Genomic DNA, 6,583 nt, shown 5'->3' on the forward strand with positions numbered 1-6,583 from the left:
CCTTCCCTAAAGGACATTCGTGAACCAGATGGGTTTTTACGACAATCCGATAGTTTCATGGTTACCATTACTGATGCTAGTAATTATTCCAGATTTATTTAATTAACTGGATTTAAGTTCTCCAGCTGCCGTGGTGGGATTTGAACTCGCATCTCTGAATCATTAGCCCAGTCCTCTGGATTACTAACATTACCACTACGCTACCATCTACGGTAATTATCCAAATATGCATAATATGTTTATTTTAAATTCTTGTGCTTGGTTGATGAGATTTTTTAATGGTTCTAATGAATTCCCTTTTAACCTTATTTGCCAGTTCGGAACCTCAAGCCACTGCAACTCTGACATTAACTGTCTGCAGAATGAAGCTGAGTAGCAATCTCATTATCTAACTCCATTCCAACAACTATCATCCTGATGGCACAAAGTAGACCCCAAGGGAGAATCTAGTTCTAATATTTATGGTAAAACAGAACAAGACATCTACTGAAAAAGGAAAGTTAGAAGGTTTTTGAAATGCGAATTAGAGTTAAATATTTGATGCATTTTTGAAAAAAATTTCTCCCTGAATTATTGTTCTCCTCCAATTCTGAATGGGCTGACTTCTGTTGCAGTTCAGTTCCACAGGTACCTCACCTGAGTCTACACAGCGAATGTCGGCACGATATTCAACAAGGGGAGCACCACAAACCTACACAATCCCATCCTCACATGATGTCCACAGGTGCACTCCCCAGCAGGAGTTGCTGGATACCAATCAGCAGCAGGAATCATCGCTACCTATTTACTCCTCACTAACCCAGAGACGCTGCCACTAATTATAGCATTTCTATTACTGCCTCAGCTGTGAGATCAGGGTGGAGAATTTCCATGGGGTTCTCACAAATGATGTAAACAGTAATTTCTCTGAGGATTCTGTCGATCTTCCACAACAGTTACGGCAGGAACTGAAGTAGGCCATTCAGCCCCGTGAGCCCATTCTATTGGATCATAGCTGACCTGCGCCTCAACTCCAATAGGGTCATCACAGTCTCCTAGTCTAAGTAATTTTTCAAAACTGTGAAACATGTTGCATCCCTCAGATCTTTCCTCCCTCTTACAATCTTCAGCCTTTTAAACCAAACATGGTGTTGGCAAACTACTATTTTTATATAATAGCAAAATACTGTGGATGCTGGAAATCTGAAATAACAGAAAATGCTGGAAACACTCAGTAGGCCAGACAGCATCTGCGGAGAGAGAAAGAGTTAACGTTTCAGGTCTGTGACCCTTCGTTAGAACAGGAAAAAGTTAGAGATGTAACCGGTTTTAAGCAGGTGCAGAGGGGGGAGAAGAAAGAACAAAAGGAACGGTCTGGGATCGGGTGGAAGGCAGGGGTTATAGTCTGAAACTATTGAACTCAATGTTGAGTCCAGAAGGCTGTAAAGTGCCTAATTGAAAGATGAGGTGCTGTTCCTCGAGCTTACGTTGAGCTTCATTGGAACAGTGTAGCAGGCCGAGGTCAGAGTGGGAGTGGAGCGGTGAATTAAAGTGACAGGCGACCAGAAGCTCGGGATCACACTTACAGACTGAACGGAGGTGTTCTGCAAAGCGGTCACCTAATCTGCATTTGGTCTCCCCAATGTAGAGGAGACTGAATCGTGAGCAGCGAATACAGTATACTAAATTGCAAAAGAAGTACAAGTAAATTGCTGTTTCACCTGGAAGGAGTGTTTGGGACCCTGGACACGGGGAAGGGGGGAGGTATAAGGGCAGGTGTTGCATCTCCATCACTTGCACGGGAAGGTACCGTGGGGAGGGGAGGGGCTGTTGGGTGTGATTGAGGAGTGGGCCAGGGTGTTATGGAGGGAGCGGTCCCTTCGGAATGCTGAGGGGGAGGGGAAGATGTGTTTGGTGGTGGGATTATGTTGGAGATGACGGAGGATGATCTGTTGAATGTGGAGGCTGGTGGGGTGAAAGGTGAGGACAAGGGGAACCCTATAGTAGTTCTGGGAGGGAGGGGAAGGGGTGAGAGCAGAAGTGCGGGAAATGGAAAGGACAGGGGGAGGGCTATGCCAACCACGGTAGAGGGGAATCTTCGGTTGAGGAAAAAGGAAGATGTATCGGATGCACTAGTATGGAAGACTGGTATAGGAGAAGGAGAGTCGGCCGATTGTGGAGGTGGTCAGCCAATTGCAGGGGTCCCATTGTGTGGAGGTAATCTTGAGGGGCCGGGGAGAAGGATTCCTGCCCCTCCTGGCCCACAAGCAGTGCTGTAACAGCACTTCGCTGATGAATCTGGCCCTTCAGCTGCCAGGTTTCCTGAGGCTTGGGAAACCCGGCCTGCAGCTGTTAAAAAATAAAAGTTGTTAAATTGGAGACACACATCCTCACTAAAATATTTTAGTAAATAACCTGACTCCCGAGAGCAGGTTGGTCACCCACCCCCAACCTGCCTTTGATTAAATGGGCGAGTTGGGGTTAGGTTGCTCATTTTATTTTTAGAAGGTTGTAGGTTCATCTCACACTCCAGAGACTTGAGCACATTATATATGCTCCAGAGACTTGAGCACATTATATACACTAACAGTTCAGTACAGAGCTGAGGGAGTACTTCTTTATCAGAGGCGCCGTCTTTCAGATGAGACATTAAACTGAGGCCCCATAGGCTTCTCAGGTGGGCATTAAAGATCCCACGGTACTATTTGAAGAAGATAACATTTCTCCCAGTATCCTGGCCAATATTTATCCCTCAACCAACACCTAAAACAGATGATCTGTTCATTTATTCCATTGCTATTTGTGGGACCTTGCTGTGTGCAAATGGACTGCCGCGTTTCCTACATTACAATAGTGACTACATTTTTTTGAAAAAGTACTTAATCAGCTGTAAAGTACGCTGAGACGTCCTGAGGTTGTGAAAGACGCTGTATAAATGCAAGTTCTTTCCAACAAACAGTACGATATAAATGCACATTCTCCTTTAATATAACAATTTCTGAAGTGAACACTAGCCAACCTACTCTCTCCTCACACCGTGCTTCCCCAGAGTGGCTAAATCTGCCTTTCTTTCTCCTACTCTAGCGGTTCTGCTAAGTGCAACCTGAGGGCAGTATCATGAGAGGTGGTTGGCTTTTCTTGTGCTAATGAAGACTCATGAGTGGCCCTCCTCTCATGGCAGCTTGCTACTCAGAGAGGTCACGTGTGGCTGCATCTTTGGAGCTTGTGCCTGGGCAGCTTGCTGTTGTCCCCTACACAATGCTGGTCTGGTGCTCTGAAAGGGAAGCATGTGTTGCTACCCTGAAAGATGACAGCCTAAGCCAGGTTTGCCTCCACCTATCACCATTGCACTGACCTCTGGATCTGTGTCCCTATTGATCAGTGGGCTGGTTAGTCTAATAGCAGCTGTTAGATCCTGAAAGCCTTGAGAGAGAGCAGCATGCATTCTAGTCCCAGGGTACAGTCTATTCTGTCTCCTACTGCCACTCAGAGCTGCAGTCTGTGCTTCCATGGAGGTGGAGGTACTGACTGGTCTCTGGCAGTTTTTTATTCAGATTCCAATGAAGCTGCCACATGCTCCATTGATGCCAGCAATGAAGCAAAATGTTAGTGTTGCCACAGATGTGAACTGTTGATTCTACTCTCATAGGCAATAGTTGCTGCACATGCTCAGAAACTGAGCTCAGAGCCTGCCTGTACATCTTTCTTTTCAGATGAGTACCCATGAGATCTGGGTTCCACAAATCTGAAGTCGTGGGCAGCTTTCTCCTTGGCCTCAACAGCTCCCCACTCCTCCAGCTCCCAGGTGCTCTGTGACACACCAGGTGCCACAACCTCAGTAACATTGGCCAGAATTCGCTGAAAAAATAACAGCATGTGAATGACGCACACCATTATTAATGTGCAAATCAGCCAGCAACTTGTGGTGAGGAAGAGATATACCCTGTGAATTGCGAATCACCACAAGTTGCTGGATGATTTGCGCCACTCCACTATTAGCTTCACAAAAACAGCATGCACACTTAACCTCACCGTAAGTTTCATGATGTTGCTGCATTTGCACATTAATTGCCCATTAAACTCATCAAAGAATGTTAAGTCTAGTATTAAAAGCGTAAGTACCCTTTTAATAACTTGATCATTGTTGATGACTGCCAATGAACCTCGCTGGCCCAGAAAGTGAACAATTAAAAGTATGAAGTCTCATTCCTTCAGGTAGTGAATTGTTTTAGGAGATCTTAAAAATGTTAAATTTTAATTTTTAATTGTATTTCTTTTCCTTTCTGTCTCTTTTCTCTCTCTGAATTCAATCTCTCTTTCCCTCTCTTTTTCTCTTTCTGTACCTAATTTGACATTGAATTCGCTCACTCTAATTTACCCACCTTCTCAGTCCTTCCTCTGTTTATTTCTCAATCCTTAAATCTCATTGGTTGATCCATCATTCACCAAGATCCCAGATGCCCTGTTGCCCTCGCTGTGCCATTATCAGCTCGCACTCCCAGCAACTTACAGGGCAAAAACATTTTGAGATTTGCAGGAAAAAGGCTGACCACCATCTTTCAATCCTCGGATATGGGAATGGAGACAATGTTACACCACTATTCAAAAAAGGGGAGAGAGATAAGCCTGGCAACTACAGGCTAGTCAGTCGAGTGTGAGTGGTGAGAAAACTACTAGAGACCATAGTCAAAGACAAAATTAATTCTCACTTGGAAAAGCATAGGTTAATAAGGGGCAGCCAGCACAGATTTGTGAATGGCAACTTGTGTCTGAATAACCTGATTGAGTTAATGATGAAGTAACAGAGCGGGTTAATGAAGGTAGTGCAGTAGATGTATATATGGACTTTCAAAAGGCATTTAATATAAAGTATCATATAACAGTCTTATTCGGAAAATAGAAGCACAATGGTTTAATAGGAAGGTGGTAACTTGAGTCAGAGTCATACGGCATGGAAGGAGGCCATTCAGCCCATCGAGTCTGTGCCAGCTCTCTGTAGAGCAATCCAGTCAGTCCCATGCCCCCACTCTATCCCTGTAAGTTTATTTCCCTCAAGTGCCTATCCAGTCTCCCCTTGTAAACATTGAGTGTCTCTGCTTCCACCACTTCTGTCAGCAGCGAATTCCAGGTCCTTACCACTCGCTGCGTAAAAAGTTTTTCCTCACGTTTCCCCCCCCCCCCCACCCCCGTATCTCTTGCCCAAAACCTTAAATCTGTGTCCCCTAGTCCTTGTACCATCAACTAGTGGGAACAGCCTTTCCCTGTCTAGCCTTTCCAAACCCGTCATAATCTTGTACACCTCTATCAAATCACCCCACAACCTCCTCTGCTCTATGAAAACAAATCCAGCTTCTCCAACCTGTCCTTGTAGCTAAGATCCCCCATCCCCAGAACCATTCTGGTAAATCTCTGCACCCTCTCAAGGGCCCTTACATCCTTCCTAAAGTGTGGTGACCAGAACTGGGTGCAATACTCCAGCTGTGGCCTAACCAACACTTTACAAAGGTTCAGCATAACTTCTCTACTTTTGTACTTGGTACCACTATTTATTAAGCCCAAGATCCCATATGCTTTGCTAACCACTCTCTCAATATGTCCTGCCACCTTCAGGGACCTATGCACATTAACTCCCAGGGCCCTCTGTCCTTGCACACTCTTTAAATCTGTGCTATTAAGTGTATATTGCCTCTTCCTGTTCCTTCTGCTAAAATGCATCACCTCACACTTCTCTGTATTAAATTCCATCTGCCCATTCTGCTAGCCTTTCTATGTCCTGTTGCAGTCGATTGATATCATCCTCACTGTTTACCACACCCCCAGGTTTGGTGTCATCGGCAAATTTAGAAATTCTACTCTGTATTCCAATATCCAGGTCATATAATATATATATATATATCTCAAAAAAGCAGTGGCCCCAGCACTGACCCTTGGGGAACACCACTGCCTACCATCCTCCAGTCTGAAAAACAACCATTTACCATGATTCACTGTTTTCTGTCCTTAAGCCAATTCCTTATCCAAGCTGCCACTGACCCACCTATTCCATGAGCCTCAATTTTGTTAACCAGCCTTCTATGTGGTACTTTGTCAAACGCCTTCCAAAAATCCATGTAGACAACATCCATTCCATTCCCTTCATCAATCCTCTCTGTTACTTCATCAAAAAATTCAATTAGATTAGTCAAACACGATCTGCCTTTTACAAATCTGTGTTGGCTCTCCTTTATTAGCTTAAACCTCTTCAAGTGCCTGTTAATTATTGTTACTAAAACTTTACCCACCACTGATGTAATACTGACCGGCCTATAGTTACTAGGATTGCCCTTACACTCTTTCTTGAACAATGGTGTCACATTTGCCACTTTCCAATCCTCAGGCACCTGCCCCGCACCTTAGTAACCTGGGATGCAAGCCATCTGGACCAGGCGACTTCCCACATTGCAACAGTGACTCCACTTCAAAAGTACTTTATTGGCTGCAAAGCGCTTTTGAGACGTCCGATGGTTGTGAAAGGCGCTATATAAATGCAAGTCTGTCTCTCTGACTTGTCCACTCTAAGCATACCCAGTCTTTCTAGTACATCCTGTCTATCAATTTTTACCCC

This window comes from Somniosus microcephalus, chromosome 5 (assembly GCF_052327205.1).
Source record: "Somniosus microcephalus isolate GS21.2 chromosome 5, FLI_Smic_1.0, whole genome shotgun sequence".
In the NCBI taxonomy this organism is placed as follows: Eukaryota; Metazoa; Chordata; class Chondrichthyes; order Squaliformes; family Somniosidae; genus Somniosus; species Somniosus microcephalus.